Source organism: Parus major, chromosome 3, assembly GCF_001522545.3.
Source record: "Parus major isolate Abel chromosome 3, Parus_major1.1, whole genome shotgun sequence".
Taxonomy (NCBI): Eukaryota; Metazoa; Chordata; class Aves; order Passeriformes; family Paridae; genus Parus; species Parus major.
This window is the reverse complement of record NC_031770.1, coordinates 69,724,448-69,751,077: the sequence shown is the minus strand read 5'-3', so window position 1 is coordinate 69,751,077 and position 26,630 is coordinate 69,724,448. Positions and strand designations below refer to the sequence as shown.

The following is a 26,630-nucleotide window of genomic DNA, read 5'->3' as shown; positions in this document are numbered from 1 at the left end:
CCGCCGCCGCGCCCAAGCGGCGCCCCGCGTTCCCCCACTGGCGCCCGAAGAAGAAGGAGCAGCATCCCCGGGAGGGCGGCGGTGCCGCGCCCGCCTGGAGCCCGCCGCCAGCATCGCCCCTCGAGTCCCCGGCCCCGCGGTAAGCGCGACACCCGAGCGGGCGGTGGGGGGAAGCGGCGGGCCGGGCACGGCTGGAGGGCAGGGGTTTTTCTGTCGAGGAGGGAAGAGCGCGTCCCGCAGCCGCCTTGCCGTGCCGCGTTCGCCCCAGCCTGCTGGCGGAGCGGCGCCCGAGCCGTGTTGACAAACAGCAGCGCCCGTGTGAATAAGTAACAGTCAGCCCTGTGCCCGGAGCAGGGGGAGGCTGCCTGGCCCAAACCAGCCTCCTAAGGGCGGCTGGCGCATCTGAGTGGCTTTAACTCTTCTGCAGCAGTGGGCTTGTTCCGTGCTCGCTTTTTCTGGACATAGTAGGGAAGGAAGATGAAAGGGAAGGGTTTGACAACACTCTGCTACAGTGCTCCCCGCAGCTGTTGCTCCCCAGTGTGGTTCCAAGTCTCCCATGAGTAATGACTGTGTAGTGCATGCTGGCTTCTTGGGGACACAGGCATTCCCCGGGGGCTGTTTAGAGCCTGTGGCCACAGCACAAGGAACCTCAGTGAGACTGTGGGGTTGCCGAGTAGTAGAACCTCTGACGTGAAGGTAATTCACAGTAGCATATGGTGAACTTGAGGCTACGTCAGGAAAAAGTTTGGTTAATACTGTTCAGATCTGAACGTCGCAAGCCAGGCAGTGAGAAGGTGTCAGTGCTGCCTGCATTAAAAACAAACAAACAAAAAAGTTGTAAGCTGTTGCTCTCTCGGGTGTAAGTTTCAGAAGGTGGGTCTGTATGAAAATATTCATACTTGCTGGAAAATAGACATCAGGTAGAAGTTAGAACCTGATGGAAGTATAGTCTAATGATGTTTGTATTTGGTATTGAAATGTATTATTCAAGACTTTAAACCTCTTCTATAAAAGGGAAAAAAAACCCCATCTTATGTTTACATATTTTTAGGAAAGAAAATGAAGTCTGCTTTTCAGAACTTTTAAACTGGAAAATAATGTATTTCAGAATGCTATTGAGTGACCAGGCTCAGGGCAATGCTGCTAGTGACCTTGACCAGGAGCAGATCCCTCTTTTGCTTTCCAAAGGCCAGATTAAACAGAAGGGGACCACAGTGTAGCTCAGGGAGGAAGGGAGCCCCAAACAAGGCTGACTCTGAGTTCAGATCCCAGTTGCTCAGGACTGTGTCTACTTGAGTTTTGAAATCTTCCAAGATGAGAGAGTGCACAACTTTGGCCAAACTCTGTTACTACTGCTGTATGTGAAATAGTTTCTTCAGGTACAAGGCTGGAACATATGTCAATTCATAGCTTGTGCTGTGCCTGCCATGCACTACTGAAGAACCTCGTGGCTCTTGGTGACCCTCTCATGCATACTGACAGGCAGGTGATGGGTTCTCTCTGTGGTCATGTCTTACTTGGGCTGAGCCTTCTCCCCCAGCCACTCCTCAGGGCAAGATCTCCAGCCCCTCAGTATCCTGGGGCCCTGTGCTCTTTTTATCAGTGTGTTTCGGATTGAGGGAGCCAAAACTGAATAGAGTATCTAGATGTGGGCAAATGAATGGTGGCATAAGAGAAGTGGCATAAGTCTTTAATCTCAGTGTGGGTTCCTTTTTTTCCAGATACCAGGATGTTTTTACTGCATAAATTTGTTTTCAAATTCTGTGCTTAAATTACAAGAGAAGTCTAATAATTGCACGTCTCCTGAAAGGACAGGGTTGCAACTCCTGTTACAAAATACTGGGGGTTTGGGTTTTGGTCAGGGAAGCAATCCTGCTATTGATGACAAGCTGGGTTTGTGCTTCAGCACACGAAAATACACAAGTATGTCACTAACTGCAGTTGGTCATCTTCAGAGAGCACAAGCTTCTTCTCTTTGTGTAGCTTTTTCTACCACCCTTGTCTTTTAGATAAAATGGAATGAACTAAGCTTTTAGTATACAGCCAAAAAACACTAAATGGATTTTTAAAAATATGTTGAAGATTATGGTAGCACGTCTCAGAAGACATGGTTTGAACTGTTTTATTTTTATTACACGCATGGTGGGCTGTAATGCTTGGTCTCCAGAATGCTGTATAGGGCAGATAGTGTCCTTTTAACAGGGCTGACTTTGAAGATACGAGATGCTTAATTAGTGGCTATGGTTTGGCACATGGCAAGCACAGCAGCTGTCAGTTTGAAGACACCTATTTATGTGCTACTCCAGTTTAAAAATTATATCATCAGCAGCTGTTTTCTTTGTCTTATGTTATTTTTTCAGGTAGCCAATACTTTTCCTTGCTGTTAGTTATTTATCTGGAAGAGCAGTACCCAGCATGGCGTAAAAAAAAAATCTTGTGACAAAAACCAAGCATCAGGTTTTTCTAAGCATCCCAGCTCTCTTAAACTTGAAATTACATGTGTGCATTCTCCTGTCTGTATGAAATGTGTGTTGTACTGCCTGCAGTCATTGGTGTCAAGGCAGCCAGATTAACTCTTCTGATTACTTTTTCTGTCAAATGCTCGTAGAATATCTTTCCCTCAGATAACAGCAAGTTTGAGCCTCTAAACAGAAAAAGGTGCAGTAAAAAGAAAGAAAAATAATTACAGTTGTCACCATGCTGTGGGTAACCACATCATGTTATGAATCCAATTTTTACGTGGTCCCTTGGAGGTCATGTCTTTATACAGCTGTCATGGTTTGGACACTGAATGATCTCCACCCAATGGCAACTTAAAAAATGAAGACGATGGCTTGGAATTGAACTTTGCAGCAGGAAGTTGACTGCAGGAGGACAAAAAAAAAAAAGCTGTTTATCCTTGGGGTGTGTTTGTTTAGCAATGTTTCTCACAATGTATGCTACTGTATAAATCTGGAGCTTTTTGTATTTGATGGTCAAGACCAGACAAGTTACTTGGTCCAGTTATGAGCTGGCTACCATATAAGTGACAGTAGGTAGATTCTTGCCTGAGATGTGTCAGTGTAATCACCATGAAAAAAGAGGATTTTTTTGCTGCTTATTGCTTCCTCAGTTTCAGGTAACACAGATATTTGATATTGAATGTGTTGGAAACACTAGCACCAGCAACACCCCCTGTTTTTATTACTTCCCCCTCCCCTGATTAAATGAACTCAGCTTGCCTTTACCAACATGCTAAATATGTAAAGGCAAAGAAACTTGTGTTTGTGTTATCCTTCAGTGATTTGGCAAGGAAATAAAAATTAGTAAGAGTTTGATAATAGCATAAAAATAAGGAGAGGGAAACAGCATTAGGCTTCATCCAAGGAAAATTAGAGCGTGGAATTATACCTTATCTTAGGGAGGGACATGCACATCCTTGAGATATGTTGAATGTGAAGAAACATTATGTTTTTAGTGGAGAAAATGTCAGTGAGACCAAGATCTCTTATCTCTTCCCTACTTCCGTGTTCTTATTCTAAGTTACTCTTCTGTGACTTCTGTGTTAGAAGAGGTGAAGGAGCCCACATGTAACATCACATTTTGGAAAAAGATAAATAACAAATGCTTCATCCTGTGAAAAATAAAGTGTGCAATAACACAGACCATTAGTAGCTCAATTGATTGACAAGAATAAAATGTAGAAAACTGTTACCCAGTTTGCTGTTTTGTAAAGTACTAACCCTCCATTCAATGCACTTTATATGTGTAACTTCACATTTGTGTGTTGTGTGGATGAAAAAAAGAAAAAGGAAACATTCACCTGTGTTATTTTGTAAGACTGAATATGGATTTCTGCAAGTATTCCTAATTGCAATTAGTGGAAGGTGGAAATGGAAAAGGTTAAATTAAAATACTAAGTCTTTATTCCTAATGTGTTCATTAGGAATAAAGACTTAGTATTTTAAACTTTTTTTATAGGGGAATGAAGATCTTTTAAGATATGATCAAAGAATTTAAAGCAGAACTTTTTTCCTGAGTTTTTTTCTGTACTGTTGACCTAATGAGGAAATTGGTCCTTAGAAAAAAATATATGTTATGGAAAAATACTAAGATAAGAGGGATGACATGCTAAAACATTAATTTGCTTTTTTTGCATTTTTAAGAAGTAAAAAATACTGTCCTGTGGAAATGTAATGACATCAGTGTAATAAAAGTAGTAGTTTGTCTCTCCTGCATAAGTTTAACCTCAACTGCTGCTTCTGTGTTGCTGATTTTGGGGGTTTGGTGGCTGTGTAAACACCAGGGTGAAGAACACTCTCTTTTTCATTTTGTCCTTCTCAAAATCAGATGGCAGTCTGAAAAATATGAACCAGTAAAACTGCTGATGCCTTCCTGGTCAGCCTGCTTGGATGTCAGGGTAGATCCTGGTAGAGAAGAGTGGCACCTCATTCCTGACTGCTGTGGTGCACAGGAATTGCTAACTTTCTTTTCTCATGCTTTTTCACTTCAATTAGAAAAAAATCTTAAAAAAATGAAGAAGTGGGTTAGTGGATTCATGCCATTCACACTGAATTATTTTTTCCTTATTTTTTTGGGTGCTTCTGGTTTGTTGGATGTTTATTTGAAGAGATGGTGTACCTTGCTGTATCCAGGTGAATTTGATCCACAGTAGTGCTGAGCTCCGTTCAGGTGGTAGGAGTTCTGTACTGATGTGAAAAACAAGGACTGTTAAAACAAGGAGTGATGTGAAAAAGCTGGTTCTATCCTACTCAAACTAGGTGCCAGTCTTGGCATCTCTGGTTTTGGTGTGTCAGATCCACACTTGGAAATAGTGACCAAAAAAAAAAAAAGGAAGGTGTTTTGGGTAATTACTATTATAAAACACCACTATAGAAACCACCCAGGAAGGTGCACAAACAAGAAGCTCTTATTGAATGCAGGTACGTACAGTTGGCACTTAGTAATGCATGGAGTGCTAAAAACAATGTTGAATACTGAATATATACCAATTCAGCAAGTACCACTTGTCTGAATGAGAAAGTAGTTCAGTCCTTACTCCTTCAGTCCTTACTCTTTCTTGACACATCTTTCTCTTGTCTCTTCCTTTTCTCCATGTCTTGATCCTTGCAACTCTGTCCCATCTTCCCCTCCCTCTCCATCCTCTCAAGATTTACATCATGCAGTTTATGCTGCACACTCTAGTGGGTTCCTGCTTGCATGGAACAAAGAGAAGACTGGTACTTTAAATGTACCTGTGGTGATCTCAGGGAAGAGGCAGGACATTTGTGGATAGAAATTAGTATGTTATAGAAAGGGTCAATATAATTAGTTTCATTTACTTCATATACAAGATGACATCCATATCCTCTAATTTCAGATATCTGCATCTGAAATAGTTCTTTACTTTATAATCAAGGAGGGCAAATAGTCATGTCTGGCGTGCAATGCATCTGACCTTAAGGTGAGTGTCTAAACCAGGCTAAATGAATTGCATCTTAGAAGTGCAAGTTTTTTCTCATTGACTTTAAAAGCTGCCTGAAGGTGACACCTCCAACATCTTAACTTGGGCACCTGAATTCCATCAGTGTTATGCAATATGGGGGATACTTCCAGGCTGGTGCTTCCATGTAGGAGATGCTACAGTGCAAAGTCAAACAGTTGTGAGCTTCAAAAACTGTGTTCTGGTTTTTACCAGAACAGAAGCTTTAAAGCACCTTCTTTGTTCATGAGCAGTCTGGTTTGAGAGTCTCGTTTTTGCATACTTTCTGTTATCCAGTATATTCTGTTATTCATTTGATTGTGGTTAAGACTTTCCAAGTTTCTTTGGGGAGCTGGGATTGATCCCTACTTCCTCATTTTCTTGGGACGGCTGGGAAAGGCATGGGAAACAAACCTTTCCCAGATGCTTGAGAAAGAGAACAGGGGAAGCAGGAGATAGGGGAGAGGACACTATTACACCTATGGTCTGATTTGCAGAAGTTTAGCCAAATTAGTAATGCTTAGGAAAGTTAAATTCTCCTAGAAATATAATCCTGTGGTAGGAAAGATGGGGAACTATTAATACTAGGTGGTTCTTCCTTTAGCAGCTTGCATTTAAAAATAGAATAAAAACATGAGGACCTGTTCTGTCACCAGAGGTTCCTGTGCAAGGGAAGAAAAAAAATCCCTTCTTCAGCTTTCAAAACAGACAGAAGTCATCAGTGGTTTCCATGAGTGCAATGTATCTGATTGTGGTGTATCTTTGTATATACAAGACAATTCTTGTATTCGTCACAGCAGCAAACTTTCTGCTGTACATCTTATCTTCACACGTGTTTGTTCATGCGGCCACATAATGTGAGCTCACACAATCTCTCATCAAATATTTCATCATTCAGTGCTCCCTCGAGACAAGAAGGGAAAGATAGGCAAAGACTGATCAATATAAGAGATTGGCCTCCTTTAATGCTCTCTGAAAAAAAACCCCACAGTATTTATTTAAGGAAAATAAGATAATGTCTTCTGTATTATTCTGGAACTGTACTTGGAAATGATGAAATAAAAATATAAAATTAAAAAAAACCCCACCAATATTAGCTGGATAAAATTTCTTTTTGGTACATGAATCCTTTATTCATTTAGAATTCACAGTTATAAAGTTAACCAAACTAAAATTTAAAAATGTCCTGAGCTATGAAAATTTTTAGAAGAGACATGTTTGATGAATTCCCCAAATCCTGAGTTTTGGGTTGAGCCCAATGCCAGAAGCTCAACTACTATTTTTGTTGTCCCAAAATAGGTTCTTTTACTCTGTGTGCAAGGGGTCAATCCACACACCTAGTCAAGGTATTTGATTTACTTACAATTCTGTGCAGAAAGGGGTGCTGGATGTCAAACCCACAAAGCTAGCACTACCAAAATGTTTCACTGTACATTTTAGCAAACAGAAGCCTTAATTAATTGGCTACAAGTTCATAGTTCTGGTATTAATTACTGTTCTATCTTCTACTGGTTAATGATTCTCTCGCTTCTCGTGCTAATCAGTCCCATGGTGTTTCTCTTTTGGGCTGATGGATTTTTGGGTCAATGATCTGTGAGTCGGTGGTTGGGATCTCCCCCTGCAGGATTACCTTTTACCCAGTCAGAGTTCATTCAGCACAGTTGCTGGGTGAGGTTTATTAGTTTCTTCCTCATCCTGGGGGTTCTGCCCAGTGTCCTTGTGGCTCATAAATTCTGCATTCTTTGTGTCTGCTGTCAGTGGCACATCCTTATTTTTCCAACTTTGTTAACCTCCCTCTGGGTGTGAGATCACTGAAACCTGTCAGGCCCTAAAGCTGTTCTTTTTCTACCAATTCTACCAACCAGTCATTTGTCTTTCTAACACCTGGACACCACTTAGAGCTCATGGACTACTCTCTGTTTCAGATTAAATCTCCATTCTTGTTGATAAGACTTGAAAGCACGCAAAGATCAAATACCAAAACTCCTTTTTTAAGAAGGTGTTTACATATTTCACTTTTTCCAACATTTTGACAAAAGAAAATATAAAAAAAAATCAGTAAGGATACCTTATTACAGTGCTCCTTGTAATGTTTACATAAGTTCTCTAAGAAATATAGGTAGATAGAGGGACCCCCATGCATCCATTTAACCAGCTGTTTTATAGTTGGTCGCTCTTCTTTGTAAGCTACTTCTCTATTGTCTCCAGAGTATTTTGAGCTGTTGCTGGTGCCACATCTGTGGTGCTACTGCTGAGTCAAGGCGGTAGGTCAGGAATGCTGTCTGATGCTTTTCAAATTCAGAAGGATCAGTGCCCAAGTTCACAGATTATAAACATCCAAGCAGAAAACATTTAGGTTGCATGGCCTAGTGGAACCATCGTTTTCCATTTGTCCCTTCTTTATGGCCAGGAGCAGGTGCCACAACACAGTCTCTGAGGGCTCATGGGGATCATGAAGATGATTTCTAATTAATGCTAGTCGAGAGAACCTTGAAAATCAGTGGACTTGGGAGGAGACGCTTTTTTTAAGAAATGAGGAGGTTTTCTGTTTTTTCCTGGCAGATGGCTAGCAGAATTTCTTGTGCTGCAATTTGTACCCTTTGCCTCTCAGTCCTTTCCTGTGCTCCTCCAAGGAGAGATTGGCTCCTGTTAAGCAGCCGGTTTCTTCTCTTAGAGGTGTTTCTTGTACCTCATACCCCAGTATCTAAGCATCTTGGTGGCCCCTCTCTGTACTCACATCATTTTGTACACTTTTCATGTACAAGAGATGTATAGGTAGCTCCCACTGTCACAAGGGCGTGCTGCTGATAATGTTTGATGGTAGAATAAAATGAAGACTAAGGGCTTGCAGAGACTTGGCACTGAGTAGTGCAAGGTAATTCCAAGTGTCACTCTGAACCTGTGGATTTCTAGGGAAGTGCCTATAGTTTCTTATTCTTTGACTTTCAGAAGGTTTTACTGATCTGTTTGATTTGGTTTCTATAATTTTAATTCCTTGAAAACCCACCAGTGGGGTTTCATGGTGGACATTCCACAACAGCCAGGGAAGTGCTGCATGATTAGCAGTCCTGGCACATTTTCCTACTGTTGGCTGGGAATCCTGTGCCACTTATGAATTATTTAGCCAGTAACCAGTAATTCTTGTGACAAAGTATATATTCAGGATTTTGGTACAGTATAAACACATTTAGCACAAGATAAAACCATATGATTATTAGTAAGATTCTATAACATTAGAGTGCCATCTCCATCTTCAAGGGGAGTGTTTTGATGATTCACCCATGGTTATACTGTTTTACAGATAAAGTACAAATAATTCATTCTCCATGGTATAGGGAGGACACCTGCAGATACACGCTGGAGTTCCTGTTGTCTCCTATTGAAGCATCTTTGTGACACCCCTTAGCTGTGTGCAAAAGTTGGGGTGGGGGAGAAGTTGTCTAGGAGCAAGGTACCTTCTGTTTGGAAGCAATGTAGCTGAGTTTGTCTACCATTAACAAAAACAGCTTAATCAATCACCATCAGCACTGAGAATAAGCTCGCACAGTCATCCTGGAAGGGTGAATGTGGAGACACAGCACCTGGCTAACACAGTGGCATGGCTTGTAAACTACAGCTGCTTTTTACCTGGCTGATTTGGACTTGGACACATTGAATGCAAATGTCTGCCTCACCCAACCTTGTAGATGTGTTCTGAGTTAGCTTTGTGGGATTCTTCTGATTTGTGGCTGGATTCCTTAACTTATTCAGTGGGAGGTACCCATGTCGCTTTTCAGATTAGGCAGTAAGAAATCTTTTTCTCACACCTTTTGTCTGTGTTGTTAGTTTACTGTGTAATCTCTCCCAGGCTGTGGTGGCTTGGTTGTGTGTTTATCAAATGTCTGGAATAATGGAGTCTGATTTTGACTATGCAAATAATAAATATAAATAACAGCACAAAAGACCAAAAAAAAGTTGGCATCTTTCAAAAGCTCTGAATGAGTACATATCATTTGCAATTTCAGAGCGGAACTTATCAGGCTGTTTAGTCCTTGTGTAATTTAATGGGTGTGTATGAGGTGAAGAATTAAAAAAGAGGCTGAGAGGCCTATGAACATTCCAGAGGGGACTATTTTAAGTACAATATAAGTGACAGTCCTGCAGATAATAAATGTACACATTTAAAATGGACTCCCTGGTTCCTGATGAACAGCTCAATGCCCATTCCTGTCACATTTCCTGTCAGAAATGGAGCATAGCCAGGGCTCTCCTTTATTAGGGTTTAAACCCCCTGATGTTTTCAGGAAAGTGTGTGTATTTAAGGTTCTGACAAACCTGAACTATGGATGTTTCTGTCCTCTCTGATGGAAGAGTAGAAATCCAAGGGCAGCCAGAGCTGCACTATTACTCATGAGTCTGTCTGATTGTTAGCACTATCTTAGGGCATGTATCTGTGGCTTGGAGCGACTGGTAATTGAACTAACCAGTTCTTCAATAAGATCTAGATGATATCTTCTCTTGGGACGAGTAGAAAACTTTGCTATATAGCCTTTGAGTTGAGGTGGAGCTAGTAATTTTAACACAGGATTTTCAGTGTTCTGTATGAAATAAATTTATGGGTAAGTTAGATTCTGTGGGAATGACCTCACTTTTTCACTGTAATTCAATATGAAAGGACAAAAATGCACAGAGTTACAACAGTACTGTCTACTGGTTCATTATAGTTAATAAATCAAACAAAGACATTAAAATTAACATATTAAATTCTGAGGTCTAAATGCAGCTTTTGCTGTTAAGATAACCAACTTCTCATCTTGACTTTCAAGAACTATTTGTTGGTGCAAACACACTATCTTTGGATCAAAGCATAGTTTAGAAGTTACTTTAATTTTTATGAACTGAAGTTCAAAACAGATAGGAGTCTTATCCCAAAAAACTTCTGCATGTATGCCACTTCTACACGTGTCTTATTCCTAAGATTGGGATATCTTACAAAGAAACAAAAAATTAGAAAATCAGGATATACTTTGTAATGTAAGTTTTTGTCAGAAGTATATCTAGTCAGATGATAAACTAGTCTGGGCTTTTTATGTGAAAAGTCCCCCTTTTCCCCCTTGTAAGTTCTAGCCACAGTGTGGTAGTGAGACTTTAATACAAAAACACGATCCAAAAGTGACGTCAAGTATAAACATTGAGAAACAGTGTAGTGCTTTAGTCCTGAGTATTTTTATGAATCCTAAATGAACCTAGATTTAAGGGGCTTATATCTCCTTTCTCCCCACTGCAGAGTACAGTGCTCAGAAGCGCTGTGTGTGAGCCTGGCAGGAGCTGCTGGCTGGCACTGGAAGAATGTCCCACTAGCTGCCAAACCAGTGGGGCAGCATTGGAGGCAGTAATAATAGTCCAGGGCTCACCTGGAGGTATTCGAGGGAGGATTGCGTGTTACAGGGGTGCTTGCTTTGGCTGCTGGGGAGGAACTGAACAGGAAGTGTCCAACAAAAACTTGGCAACTTTAAATTCTCAATTTCTGTGTCTACGTGTGCTCTAGCAAGTTCAAATATTGAGCAGAGTATTATTGATGACATTGTAGTGTTGCCTGATGTAATTAAGATTTTTGTGATGAGTACTTATGTTCTAATATTCTGTCAAGTTTCTTCTAAAAGTACAAAATACAGTTAGGCCATGAGAGATGTTTACTGTTAGGTATTTGAATCACTTCTCACTCTTGGATGCCTGTTTACTTTATCTTTGTCTTCAAAGATTTGTCAGTTGTTTTCCTTGGAATTGTTTTAAATATTTCTCTTTCTTTTATGACTTTGCTAAATATAATCAGGGTGAGTACTTAATATCACTGCCATTATGATTGACTTGCCATACTCTACAGTTTAGTTTTGCTTGGCTTTGCTTGTTTTTAAAAGAAAAAAAAAAAAGGGCTGCATACCTGTTTGGACATGTCTAATCTCTTCTAAGTTAGATCTGAGTTACTTGACAACCTTTGGCATATTTCCTTGTGTAATTCTTTTAAACAGTGTTTTCCCCCTCCCTGCTTGTTTTCTGCAGTAGTGCTTCTCCTGCATCCAGCTTAAAGCAAGTCCTTTATGCTCTAAAGACTCCACATTTTGATAATTGGTTTGATAAGGTTTGTCAAAGTCCAGAAATCATCTGTTCCCACTGTTCTTTAGTATGTTCCATGGAATTGTTTCTCACCCAGTAATGGACTGGGTAGGCTTTTCCAGTTGAAGTGGAACTCTCCTGTCATTACCATAGGATAGCTGCCAAAGCAGTGTGCTATTGTGTATTCATTTCTTCCCACAGCGAGATGTATCGGTTCTGAAGGTGTTTCACATGAAGTAGGAGTTGACAAGAGTTGACCATGAATTTCCTGGTCGAGACTCTGCGACCGAGATAGAAGGATTTCTCTCTCATCAGTAATACTACTTATTTTTTTCCAACATGCAATTCCCTCAGTTCTTTTTCTAGATGTAATATTCCCCAGACGATCCACCATCTGATCTGTTTCTCTCATAAATCTGAAATATGTTTTTATTTACTTGCAGAGGACTCACTGATACGCAGGCTGTATTGCAGCATAGATGTGTAGAGTAGATCTTACATAAATTTTAAAAACAGAAGTTAATTTGATATACAAGACATAATTGTTTTCATTCTAACGTGTGCATTTTGATTTACTGACTGAGTTTTCTTACTAGCAGGATGTCCATTACATGTGTAGATGATTATAAATAAATTTTGTTGCTGATGACAAATTAAGTGTTTATGTCATCTAATGAAGCAAGTGTGAGCAGCCAGGTGTTGGCAGCAGCAGGCCATGATGTGTGTGAGATACATGTGCTTCCTTGTTTTAACTTTCAAAAGAAATCAGGGTGCTTCTCCAAGGGTATATTTTGCTAGTTGGTGCTTTTATTTTTTTTAATTTTTTTTTCCCCCCCTCTCAGTGTGTGTAATATTCCATCTAGTGTTTGGGTCATTTGTACTTGTGAGAAAACTTCTGAACCCCTCTTCCAAGTAGCCTCTTATTCAGTTTGTGGGAAGAACACATGCAGTTGCCTTTATCTCTCTAATCACATTAAGTGTCAGGGGAAACAGCTGTGAAATAAAAGCTGTTGAGAGTTAAGGTAATGAAAATAAATACTGTCTGACTGGATACTAAAATGTGGACAGACTTATTTGATTTAGCATTTTTTGTATCTTCCCTGAGTTGCCCTTACTTGCCTCTCTTTTCCTTGTAATTTTAGCCTGTGAATACAAAAACTTGGAGAGTCTTTTGAGTACACCATTTTCTGAACTTTAGTGTCGGGTTTTTACAGGATATGTTAGAAACTGGTCAAAACAGAGAAATCACTACCATAACAGCTCCTCAGAACAAGGGTTTGGCAGAATCTTTTTCTCTGCACTTGTGTTCTAAGTAGTCTGTTTTGCTTTTGAGCCGTGGCCCTCACTTGTGTTCAGGGATGCATGTGTGTGTGGTTACTGTACTCAAATAGAAGGGCTTTCTAATCTAGCAATATCCATGAAGATCCACAGATTTTGCTGCTGCCACTTGTGCTTCCTATCAGAGGAACAAAGAACTGGACTTCTTCCCATGTTTCAAACACTCCTCAGCCTGAGTGCAAGATTCTTGTCCTTGGGGATCTTTTAACTTCAGTTTCCAATACTTTTAATAAGCCGGGGTTCATTGGTTTAGGTCCTTTGTCACCGAGTCCACAAAGCTGAAGGACACATGAACAAACCAGGCAGTCATTGGGGGCATCTGGAGGAGTAGTGAGCACCTCCCAAAACTGCGAACATGAATATTTTCCACTGGTGCTCATGCAGCTTTGAATGTTGGTGACCTGCTTCCAGAGTGCCTGGGGGAGGAACAGGTGCTGTGGCACTGCCAGTGCCTTCTGCATCTCTCCTGAGGTCGAATCACAATCAAGGGACAATAAGGAAACAATTTGGGCTCTACCCTCCCTGTGGTATTTCGTTATGTAATCCTTATTATCACTATGGTGGTCAGCACCATTGCTGGCACGAGCCAGGATGCCAGCTTGTATTTGGCAGAGAAGTCAGGGTATGTGACCAGCAGGCAGCACTGACTAATGCTCCAGGACTTGAAATGGTGCTGCTGATGCCATTCAGTTCCTGTCATGACCCTGCTGCCTTTGGCCCCGAAGTTACCTCTGTGCAGAGGAAGGGTGTTGCCTTTTTCTGTGACTCCTCACCATTTGCAGGAATTTAGGAGGATGTGATGGGTGTAAATATTCTCAGTCTTGGGCAATATGAGCAGGTCCTGGAAAGAAAAGATGGTTTCTGAGACTGTCCAGAGATGCAAGGCATTTGTGGGGGGATAGGGTGGCCCACCTATAGACTCTTCAGCCCCACATCTACCCAGGAGCAGTTCCCATGGCAAGAAATGTTTGGAAGACAGTAGCTGAGTTCACAGGTGTTGGAGATCCCGCTTCCAGCTCATTCTCCAAGATGAAGTGATTGTAGATCAGCGCTCCAAAGAAGTTTTCAGAGAGTTAAGGTCTAAGAAGTGATGGACTGGCACCATGCCATTACATCAGACAGTGTTGTTGGTAGTCCAGCAGACAGCCTTGGGAACAGGCTCTGTGCCTATAAACAAGTGTCCTCTGGTGAACTGACCTAGGCTGCTGGGAAAGTAGCATCTCCAGCATGGTGAGAAACTTTATTTATCTTATTTAAGAGGTCCAAAGAACAGTTTTACAGTTCCACATTCATGAAATACTACGCGTTTTCTGAGGGCATCCAGATTTGATGGTGTATTCAGCCAAACACTCCTTGAAGTCTTCCTTTCCCTTCCCTCTTCTGAGTTAACTGATTATTCCTTTGTTATTATTCATGTGTGTTCCTGTGGACAACCACAAATAGAAGAAAGGAATTTTTTTAATGTGTTGCTTAGATTTCCTGAATAGAATTCCTTGCCTGCATAGGCACCTTCTGCAGCCACTTGCTGTACACATATGGCAGACTGGGATCACATGCTCATGAGAAAACTGAAATTTTGGGTGTGTTTTGTTCTTTATGACATCAATGCAAAGAGCATTAAGCTACAGATGAAGAATAACAAATGCATAGGTACTGCTGCAAAAAGCTCATCAAGTAGGTATATTTCTACTGGAGTGTATTTATGACCAGTACTGATTTAACTCTGCTATCTTCTTTTTTTTTTTTTTTTTCTGTTTAGAACAGTCACACAGGGATTGAATTAAAACATTTTTTCTTTAAGTGAAAGAAATAGTCCAACCTTTTGGCATAGTGAAGTAAAACCAAAGCAGTGTACGTTTTTGCACGATAACTGAAAAATGGTATGAATTCCATAAATAGGCCTTGGAACATATGTAATCTCCTGAGTACATCTTATTGTAGAGGAATCCCCATCCCAGCCCCATGAGGAGAATTTTACTTGGTGGTGGGTTGACCTTGGCCAGCAATTAAGGACCCACTCACTTTGCTCATTCCTCCCCATCAGTGGGATGGGGAAGAGAATTGGAAGAGCAAAAGCAAGAAAAAACTCATGGGTCAAGATAAGGATATCTTAATCAGCAAAGGAGAGGAAATCCAGTCCCAACTGATGCACAGTCCCTCAATAATTCTACCAGTGGACCAGTGGCCAGCCAGTGTCTGAGCAGCAGCTACTTTGGAGAAACATCCTCCATCACAAAAACAGTGTTGGTATTGCTGAGCATGGTTTTACATGCTGTGGAATATCCATCCCTTTGATCAGTTTGGGTCAGCTGTTCCCACTCAGCCCACTTGCTGGGGAGAATATATGAGAAATTGATAAAGCCTTGGTGCTGTGCAAGCACCATTCAGCAATAGCTGAAACTTTGATGTGTGTTTTTTTTTATGGGGGGGATTGGTTATTTTGTTGTCATTGTTTTTTGGGTTCTTTTTGTTTTGATCTAAAATAAAGCACCGTATGAGATGTTGTGAAGAAAATTAACTCCATTCCTGCCAGACCCAGTGCACACTCTTAGGTACTTATTCCATAGTTAATGATTTGTTATTCACTGAAATATTTGTTTTATTGCTTTGTGGTCAGAAAAAATTGATAGAAGAACCTTGATAGTTAAATGTGTGGCGAGTTTCATGCATGTACATAATCTGGAAGACAGAGGGGAAAAAAAAAACATCAGTGACTTGGAAGATCTGAAAAGTCAGTATAAAACAGGTTGCCAAAAAGAATTAATATTTTCTTATATAAAGCTGATGAACAATATTGTTTTATATATCTTCAAAACCCACACAGGATCTTTAATGTAGGAATCACCTAATTAATAAAGGAAGTTTAAGGCTGATTTCTTTTTTTTAAAAAGAATTAAAAAATGGCATTGCAGTTTGAAAGCTCTTGAAATGAACTGCCTGGGGTGCACATGAGGCCAAAGTTACAGCTTAGTTTTAGAAAAGTCCTTGATAAATTTTACTAATTAAAACATTTGTAGTTAGTAAGCTTAGAGCAAGGAAAAATAAATCCTAGACTTCAGAGCTTAATAATATTGCTTAGGAAAGACTGTTTTTTCCTAATGTGCTTTATCACATAATTAGAGAGAAATTAGCCCCACTTTGTTTATAAAATGAACTAGTGTCTTTTTAATGCTTTAATGAAATACACATTTGCGCATCTAACATTATTTCTCTGTCTGACTTTTTATTGTATAAGCTTTCTGTCTTCTTTGTAGGCCTTCTTTTTGAATACTTGTTGTTGAACTTCCCTGTTTGTATTTCTTAATCGATGTAAGCATGAATTTGGACACAAATCCATGTCCAAGCAAATGGCTGATCATATTTCACCGCAGTGTGACATTCCCTGCTGTCCTGCATCACTTAGGTGGTAGTGAAGTGTTGTCACTGATACATCTGTTACCCTGGAGGTTACTGGAAATGCCACCAAGTTTGTGTGGCTGTCACTATGGTCCTGTGATCTTGATTTGAGAGACCATAGAGGTAGAGATGCTATGTCCATCCTGGATGACTCCCAGGAGCTTGTTCACATTCTCTCTCAGTGGCTTTCAGTGTTCACACCAGCTGTTTTGTGGTGTTGGTGCCTCCTGCCACAAGTTTTCCTTGGCAGGTGCTGGGTCTTGGTGGTGATAAATCTGATGAAGCAGCTGCTGGGCTGAAACTGTTAGGATAATTACAGATATTTCAGTCTAATTGTGTCTCCTCCCTTCCCTCTTGTTGGACATACCCAGTTTTTGGTACAGTGTTTACCACAGTGAGACTCAAAAGATTCTCAGCATCACTGCAAATAAGTACTAGATTTTACCTCTTACTCTCTTCTTTTGGCTTTAATGCAGTTTGCCTGTTGATTACATTGTGTTACTTAATATTTCTGTTTGAATTTTTACATGGCACCTACATAGAACAGGTGCAACAGAAAACACAAATTGCAAAAACTTGAATCACTGCAGAGAATTTTTTAATGTTTATACAAATTATTTTTTCTTGAAACTTCTTTACATTTCCTCCGAGAAGTACATGTGTTTAAAAAATGGCTTGAGTAGTCCTTCTATTAATTGTTGAAGAAGTCCTCATACTCCTTCATCTCTCATACTTTCAGATGTGTTTTACTTCTTCCACTCTGATTTCTTTATGTCTCATATGCTGGAACAGTCTTGTTATTTACATCTTCTCAATAATCTGTCCCAAATGTATTTATTTTGGTTAGTTTTACACCCTTCCTTTTATGATGCTCTGCTGTTCTTTAATCTAGCTCAAATTACAATTTAAGAATGAAGGTGAGGGTTTAGGAGGACAGACGGTTCTAGTTCAAAAAGTTAGCTATAAAACAAAACCCTTCAGTCCTCTTCAATCTTCTGGTGTTGCAGTTTGTGGGTCAGTCTGCCCAGACTCTCCAAGGTAACTTGCTTTCTTGTCCCTGTGTAGAGTGCAGTGCAGAACTGCTGCTGCATGTGCCTTACAAAGCCAAGGGGCAGCTGAGGCTTTTCTTTCATGTAAAGTACCTTTTTACTAGGGATGAGAAGAGCCTTTTAACAGAAATGCTTTACTAACTGCCTGTCGAAGTTTCTATAGCAAAACTGACTTTTGAGCCAACTCTTCTGAGTATTTGCCTAGTAGAGCACTAAAAAAGAATGACTAAGGACATAGAATCAAGCAAAAGAAAAGTAGACTATAACCTAAGCAGTTTGGTTTGCCCCTACTTGTATTTCTCTTCTAGAGGGTTTCCATCTTTTCATCTCCACTGCAACTGCTTTTATTAATTTGCTTTGTGCCAATTAACATAGGGAGGTGTTTGGCTATACCAGCTATACCTTAGCTGGAAATTTTATGTTGGGAGACTGACATTTCATTTTAACCTATTTCGTGAGTTCTGATCAATACTAGGAGGATAAAAATGGATTTAGGGTAGTACTTACATTATACAGACTTAAGTGGTAAGAAAATAAACTTTTAATGAATGAGCTGGGTGTGTAACATGCAGGTTGTTAATTCTAGATTTCTATGCTGAAATTCGTGAAGCTTGAGTTGTATCTATTGCCTCCATTTTCACTATTCTTCTGACACATGCTTAAGGAAGAGGAATATTTGGAATACTTGCCTAAGTTATTTTGAAAAACTGAACTTGCTTCATAGAACATTGCCTGAGAAGGATATGGGATCTTGCTTTCAGCTTCCAGGTACAGCCATTGTTGTTCTGAAGTTCCTAAAAATGTTATTGCGTGTTTTAATTAGTGAGAGCTGAGTTATTAAAATTATGTTGAACTAGCTCTCATTAGGGAAACCAAGTGTCCTCTTGTTTCTGTAGCTCCTGCTTTTATTTTTCTCTGTTAATTAATGGAAACATTAATGGAAAATGGTGTGTTTCATTTACTTTTTTTAATGTTAAAGATATGTAATTAACAGACTTATAGACCAGGCTACAGTGCTGCCTTCTGATGGAAACAAATCAACTGGGGTCTTTCTGTAAGTCCATTTCCTTACTATGCTTCTGCAGAAGCATGCCATTTCATTTTTACATCTATAATTTACTATTTCATAAAACTTAAGCAAATTAAATTATCTATCTCAAAAATAAACATCAAATATTTAGGAATTATTTGTCATCCTTAGTTACCTCTTCCTGATCCATGACGTCTCTGAAGTCGGTATTTTCACATTTGAAGACAGAAAAAGTACAGTTCTGCATTATGGTTAATGAACATCTCTTGACAGAGATTTCGGGGTCTGTATCTTTGCAGAAAGACACTTTGCAGTCCTAAAGGTCTGCTGCCAGGTTGACTGCATCTTCAAATGTGCATTTACTGCACACAGCAGAGGAGGTTTTTAGAATGCTTGAAGGTCTGGATTTGGAGACTAGGTCCAAAGATTTTGAAATTGTCCCTTGTTTCACTGTGTATCTAATACAATGAAAACATGACTGCTGTCTTTCTTTTCCCTTGCATAACTGTTTCTAGTAAGAGAGTGTTGATTACCTCAGTTGTTTACTCATGCTCCCTTTTGGAGATTACTTAGGGTTTTGGAAAGGAATCTGTGGCTCCTTTAGCTGTGAGAATATTGTTAAGAAAGGAGGGGTTTACATTATACTTTGAAAAAATCACCAAGACAAAATACTTTGCTGTCTCAAACTGAGTATCAGAAATGTTTTGCCCCCAGATCCTGGGGCTTTATCTGTGGGACATTCTGATTTCTTGTCCCTTGTGAATGAGTTGCCCCATCTGGGTCACAAATGATGAGATAAATGCCTTGTTAAACTGGTTCTAGCCCTCAGAGGGTTGAAAGTAGGCAAATGCAGAAATTAAAATAGAAGGTTTTAGCAGGTAACTACAGAGTTGCAGGCAGATGACTCTGTAGTCAGCTATTGTAAATAGGACATCCTAGATGACTTAAGTCAGTCTTTGAACTGGCTCCAGAACGACCTGCATTTCATGTGTAAAGTCCAGGGCTCATAATACATTTGTACCACATGATGCTTTAGGATAAAGTTTACTGTGTGAACTGTTTTAAAATTAAAATGCAATTGAAATGGTAGTAGAATTATTTTTTGTGATTCAAGATGTTTACTAAATTACTCTTTGTACTCAACTGTCAATTAGACGCCTTGCGTAAGACCCAGAGCCAAAGTGAGCTACTCTACCTACTGAGACACTGGGATGGTACCTTTGGCTCCAGAGGAGCACCAGAAAACTTTGTATGTGGAGCTTTTGTGTTTTTGCCTGTTTTTTAAATGGTCACGTGGACATTTTAAAACTCAAAGCTTTCAGCAGCTTGCACGCTTGAGAGCCCGTAAAGCGTCAGAATCCCTTAGATGGTATTCACACACACTTGAACAATGCAGTTTGTCACTGAGTGCTGTACTGAAACAATTCATTTCTTGATGACAAAGAGCTGAAGCATGACATTTACTGCAATGAAAATTCCTTCCTTCAGTGAACACCATGGAGGCTTCTCCTGCTCAGTGCAGACCAGGTCAGGTACACATAAGAGTATGTGATGCTGTAGCTGCAGGCTATTAAGAGCGCGTTCACTCTCTTAAGTTTTTATCCTTAAATCAGCTTCAAACACTACCATAGTAATCTTACAGTTTTATAGATGGCATCTTTAATCAAAGATAAGGGGGATGATATAAAAATTTGCTTGTCACATGGAGAGGGAGCTTTCATTAATTATAGACTTGACCCAAACAGAAGAGAAGGTGTGGCTGGAAGTTAATGCTTATGGTGGACAAATCAAACTTGTTTTCATGCCAAAGTGCATGTGCATTAGGATTATCCACCTCTGCTCTGACTGTTTGTTAAATCTAAGAGACAAGATAAACTTATTTCTTTTTTAGAGGTGTGGCCACAGATCAGTGCTGGAGATATAAATAGTTTGTAACCAGCTTCCTCAAAGTTGAGACCTTATTTTGTTTTTTCTGAGGATTTTTCTTTACATGTAATGGTTGCATTGTAGGAGCACATTGTTTTTACCCATCACAAAGTCTGTGCCTGGTTTACTGTATTCAGAATTGCTTGGTAGGCTCCAGCTCAGACATTTAATATAATTAACATGAAGGTGTTTCCTGCTCAGGAGGTATTTAAGCATTCTAGGGTGATCAAGCAATGAGGTTGGAAGATGAGCTGTTCAAAACCAATAGTTGAAGGCCTTGTAGATTAGTAATCCAGAAGAGAGCTGTTAATGAACAGAGTGGAAGCAACATTAAGTAAGTGTACTGAATTGTAACAAAATGCTCATCATTTTAAATAACAAAGCCTTACACAAAATTAACTGGGCTGTCAGTGTCCCAGTTAAAAAAATATTCTCCCTAGTTTGTCTGCACCTCCTTTCCCAGGAGCCTCCCATTTTAATTTTTCGTTTCCCCCTCTCTTCTGTTTTTTGCATCCTTTCTTTTTTCTCCTCTCACTGCCTGCAAGATCACTTTTGGTAGCTGCGGAATAGAGAAGGAGGTGAAACAGGAGTGTGGTAAATGGACTTGACAAGAGGCAAAAATACTGTTAGGAGACAACTCATTGCTCAAAAGGTGAAGCAAAACAAACTCTGAAGGTGAAGCCCGTGGTCTTCTGGCTCTGTAAAGATGCAGAGATGCAGGTAGGCTGCCTTCAGTGAGCTTGTATCCAGAAGGAATCCTGAATTCTGCTGCTATTCACTCGGTAAGCTAGTCCTTCTGAAGAAGCCAATATGACTTCAAAGAAGCACTTCGTAGTGTAAATCCATGTTATGATGTCTATTGAGCTGGCAGAAAGCCTGACCTCTGTGGAGGTATGTAGAAAACCCATCCACATCCATGTGTTTATTTTAATGTGTAACTTTTGACAATTTATATTACTGCATTAATGGCATTTTAAGGAATGTGAGAATGAAGAGCTCTGATGGTAACCTGTAGGGCCATGGAATGTACTGTGAAATGGTATCTTACATTAGTGCTGTGCTAGAATTTGTGACAAAATCCCTTTCTGTGATGCATCTGTGACTGCAATTGATAGAAGTTTTTGAGTCATCTTTTCATCTTTTCTATTGTTATCTTGTTGAAAGGTCTCATATTTTAAGACTTCCCTGAGCTACTTCTTCAGCTGGACATGTGACTAGAAAAGCCATATGAAGTAGGAGAATAGATTTTACAAGCTGCATCTAAAAATATGTCTGTGTTAAAGCATTTTTAATTGTTTTCATAAATGTAACTGTATATAGACATAAAAGATGAAGGTTGTTTGCTCTAAGACATAGGAGTCATGGACCTGGCCCATTAAACACTCTCATAAATCGTGATTCAGTATTGCCATCTCTTAAGAAATGATGCTTCACTCAGATACTCCATATTGAAATATACATGGAATTTAAATGAAAGTTATTAATTTAGGATTTATATTAAAATCTCTGAAGATGTGTGTTTTCAGGCAAATGAGAAAATCCGTAGTGATAACTTTTGCAATAAAGTTATAATTACTTAAAGCCTGAAATTATAAAGTCCATTATTAAGTCTGGAAGCAACAAAACGTCTCATATTACACAAGCTGACTTATCTAAGTATAGCTCTGTGTTTTCCTGCTACTTCTTACCAAATTTGTCATTTCAGTTCAATTTTCCATTCCTGACATCAAAAAGAAGTTGTTTATTCATTTTAGTAAATTGTTCATCCTTTCTTCTTAAAGCTCAGTAAAATTTTAATGGCCAGTTTTCAAAGCAGGATTTACAAAGCTAAGTCTGCATTCTTAATTGGTGCCTTTCTAGTACTGCTTTCCAAAAAAAAGGAAAAAAAAAAGATTGCTTTTTTTTTCTGAAGTATGTTTGTAACTGTAGGTTCCCTAGGTATTTAGATTGTTGATGCTCAGAAGTGACAATGTAATAAATCTACATTGATGCAATTTGTAATCACAAATCTCCACTGAATGTAAGCCGCTGTGTTATTTTGTGAGCAAAAAGTGGCTCAGTGCCTTGTTGCCAAAAGTCTGAGTTTCAATTGGGCTCAGCATAATTGATGCAAATGTGGAATGGCTGGTACTACACTAGGTGCTTGTCTTTGTTCTAGACAGTGGGCTAATTTAGCTCATGAAATCAACTCATTTTAGGTGAGTTCCTTTGCTGAAATTGCAGGGTGTGGTTTATGAAGATTTTGATGCATAGATAAATGGATGAGTTTATGGAGCACCAGCCAAACCTCACAAGTCCTGGTTGCATCTCATTCATTTGGCCTTCACTCTCACTCTCAGGCTGTGCTGCCAGGGGCTCACACTCATGCTGGGCTCAGGGACCTGCACAGGGTCTCCTCACTGGCCCAGTGGGTGCAGGAGAGGCTGGAGCAGAGTAGAGCATTAGGCTGCTGAAAGGCCATGAAATCTTCTGGGATCCCGTGCTGAAGGGGACCTTCCTGCGAGCTGCAGTCCCCAGCCACAGCCTGGAGCTGTGGTCATTCATTTCCGTGTCACAGGTGGTGTCCCCAGCACAAGACCTCGCACTCAGGTGTGTGTGACAGTGCATCCCTCCCTCCCTGCTGCCTCTGTACCCATCCTGCACGGCCTTTCCTGGGAACTTGAGACGCTTATTTTGGTCTATACAAACCTGTTTTATCCCTCCTTGTGGGCAGAAATGTTCTTCCCAAGAATTAAAGACTTTCCTACTTGTTGCTGGAATTGCACTGTATTTGGAATTGTCCAGATTAATTGGACTTAGAATAAATTCCAGTTTGTTTCCACAAAAGTGGAACTTTAGTCCAAGGCAGATTACTAGATGCTCACAACTAGCTTTAAAGCGCACAAACTTTGCTGATTTTTTCCAACTGTCACTTTGAACTGAAATGCTAAAACTCACATAAAAAGAGCAGATGGGGAAATGCTGCAAGTCTGCATTTCAAAAAGCATTTTCATGTCCCTGGATTTGTAAACACCCTTCTGTATATCCCAGTGTAGCTACAGAAAGTAGGAAAATGATGCAGTAACGTGGTGTTTCTGTTCCTCAAGTCATGGTGAGTCAATATGAACAAAGGAAGACAAGCATCATGTGTTTAAAGAAATGAGCGATGCTGGCTTTTCGTCTCCTCAGTCAAACAGCTTCATCTGGTTCTTTGACCTTCTTGCTATATAAAATGAGATATTACCTGTGTTAGGTAACTCAGTGTGATGATTATTGTTTATACAATGCTTTAAAGCTAGGCTAGAGTATAAATATCTAGATGAGCTTTTCACTCATTGAGATAGTCCAGTGCAGCATAGTTACAGCTGACCTAGGGGCAAGGATATTATTAGTTCATTGCCCACCAAAACTGGAATTTAACTTTGCTTGGGCTTGCAGGATGCCACTGTAATATTCGACATGACTTTTAAAATATTCCTACAAAGCAACAAAGTTTATTATATATTTACTCTGGCACATGTCTCAAAACAATTTCATATGCTATCAAAAGTTGCCCATACTTAAAACATATTTAAGGAACCAGGTGTCCCCTGACAGGTTTCTCTATACAGATTTGTTTTTTCCCAAAAGTTAGGAGTTGAAAAATTACAGCAGAAAATTTCAGGAATATTTTACAAAGCCCGTTTTTAGTAACCAACTTGAGCTGTCTCCCAAATGTGGCTGTGTACTCAAAGCTGATGTAAGGTCAGTGCTTGGCTGTGGGAGGAATGGAGTGATTATTGAAGGCATCAGGAGTTTGTCGAGGCACACCTGGCATCTGTGTAGAGGTGCCACCCAGTGGCTGGATGATAATAATGAGCTTTTCTGAAGAATGAAAAATAAGACTAAAAAAAGGATAAAAAAATGCTTAGAGGAGTACACCTTGTATTAAAATTGTACTAAGTTTTGGGGTTTTTTTTAAACATCACTACATATCAGCAGACGGAGTTCAGTTTCACAAAAAATAGTAACTGCAAAAATTTGTTAATGGTCTTCAAATTACAGAATAAAGAAAGAGCTTCAGTAATTTGAATAGTCTCCAAGTGATGAAATGACTAAAAGTATTCCTCCTTTGAAATGAGGTTTTAGACAGCTGATCAGTACATGTACCAGTTATTTTGTACCAAACCAAATTTTTGTTTGTTGTTAGATTGTGTTTTTTTCCTGTGAACATGAGGGCTAGAAATACAACTGGAGAGAAGTGATTGTTTGTGGTAGGCCTTAAGTGAAGTTTATCACGCATCTCCTCATAGGAACGTCAATACAGAATGATAATAACCTGGATTGTAGATATAAAAAGGGAAAAAATTAGTTGCTGTGAAGATACTTAAGGTACAAAGATACTTAAGACAGCAGGATATAAAATGATACATTTTTCAGGTAATTCCATAGTTGAGAACATCAGGAGGCAAAATACTGAAAGGGTGATGAGTATCTGGCACAAACCTGGTCTAGATCAAGCTCTATGCTACTGTTCATGAATATTTTAACTAGTTATATAATGGCAGGGTTTCTGGGCACCTGACTCCATTATTTGCTACATTTCCAGATAACCTTATGATTCAACTTTCTTGTTGGATTTTATAATCCATTTTTCTGAAATGTCTTTATTTTTTCCCTAATAATTTTTATTAACTAGTGTTTTTCCCTAGTTAATAGAGGAGCGAAAGAAGTTAACTTTAAATATAATTAATAATTACAGTAATTTCCATGACCAAGGGGCTTTTCAGTTTTGTAAAATGGAGGAAGATCACTTGGAATAAGAAACCAGAAGCTGCCTGGATTCACTGTATTAAAGATTTGGCTACAGAACAACACAATGTCTCTATGTTAGCACACAGAAAAACATGTTTTGAAGGCCTAATGACTGTAGTATTTCCAGCTACATGCTGTTTGAAGTGCAGGAAAGCCAGAAGCTTGGAGCCATTTCATCTCATGAGCAGTTGCTCAGAGCTTCAACAAACTGCCAAATGCAAACAAATACATTTAATAACCTGAAATTAATATATTGTACTGGGAAGGTGGTAGAAAGAAAAAAACAAATACATGTAGGAATGGAAGTGGACAACAAGTACGACAAGTTTGTGGTATTAGAGTGGCTCAGAAAAGCTCTGTGCAGGCTTTGTGTGAGCAAATGTATCGTGGAACAAAGCAACGAGGCAGCAGACCTGCTCTTTGTGGTTTTTTTATGTTGAGTCGAGGAGGGACATTGTGTCCAGCTCTGGACACATCTCTGCTGGAGAGGTCTTGTCAGAAGGAAGCACAGAGGAGAACATGGGAATTCCTTTGCAAAAGGGAAGATGATGCTAAATAATTGTTGTGAGGAGAGACACAGCTGAAGCCTGCAAGTATTTAAATGGTGTGAATTTGCCAAACAAAGGAGGGAATTATTTAGGCTGAATTAGTAAGGCAGAGTGGAGTAACTATAACAAAGGGTACTTTTAGGTGAGGTATTAACCCTGTTATTAAGACATGTGACAAAACACCTCGAAGTAAGCCAGTAAGAATACTTCTGTGCTGACAAGATGTGACCTAAGGTAGTTTAAATAGACTTTTCTATCTCTAGGATCTAGAACGGTGGAGCAGAAAGGTAAAGCTTGATTCACCTGTGAATCTGAAGCCTGGCAATTAGATGGCAGGGTGCTGGCACAAGAGGGTGCGTGCCTCCCCACCACTTCTCTGCGCCATGCCCGAGGAGGAGCTCAGAGCCATTCATCAGTCCCAAGGCCTGGGAGAAGTTTGAAATGCTCAGTTTCCCTGTAAAAATCACACACACACATCCTGTCACTCCCACAACAGAAAGACATGCAGTACATGTCCCCCAAGCATATGTCCCTTCAAAGACCTGTGTGTCTGCTCCAGATTTCCACCCCTTGAAACTCTGTGTGAGTAGGTAGGTGTGTGCAAGAGGTGTCCCAGCCACTTTGTGTAGGAGCTGAAGCTGGCTGTTCTCTTCTATAACCAGGGAGACAGAAATGGGACTGCTGAGACAGTGGGAAGAGGTGATACAAATGTGGTAAGTAGCTTGCTGCAGACTGTTCATAGAGTCCACATACTGGTTCTGTGGAAAAGATGACAGAAAGAATAACAAGCAGTAGCTTTGTATGGAAAACTTCAGCCCAGAGCAGGCTGTTTGAAATGCTCAAAATATATTAAGGCTGTAACGACAGCAACTCCAATAACGCACAATTAAAAAACCCGTGTTTAAAATAGTCTACACTGCTAAAGGATCTGCCCCAAGGAGTGATCCTACAGATGTATCCGCACCTCTTTCGCCTCTGGAGTGAACTGTTTGTGTTTGTGCCGCCTAACATTTGAC

The 26,630-nt window shown here is 39.9% G+C and overlaps 1 protein-coding gene and 1 long non-coding RNA gene across 6 annotated transcripts in view; one reads left to right on the top strand and one right to left on the bottom strand.

Annotated features, from left to right (window-relative positions):
- Positions 1–61: 61 nt before the first annotated feature.
- The window catches only part of CRYBG1 (crystallin beta-gamma domain containing 1), a 95,650-nt gene continuing 69,081 nt past the window's right edge, over positions 62–26,630 (top strand). Inside the window, exon 1 of the mRNA XM_015621107.3 lies at positions 62–139. The gene's annotated coding sequence lies outside the window, so the exon portion shown is untranslated. The remainder of the gene's footprint in view (positions 140–26,630) is intronic.
- The window catches only part of LOC107201609, a 33,994-nt gene continuing 22,731 nt past the window's right edge, over positions 15,368–26,630 (bottom strand). For 2 of the 5 annotated variants that reach the window (XR_001520285.3, XR_004496458.1), the window contains one exon: positions 15,368–26,068. This is a non-coding gene — a long non-coding RNA (uncharacterized LOC107201609). The remainder of the gene's footprint in view (positions 26,069–26,630) is intronic. The other 3 variants (XR_001520289.3, XR_004496457.1, XR_004496459.1) reach the window with 2 other exon arrangements.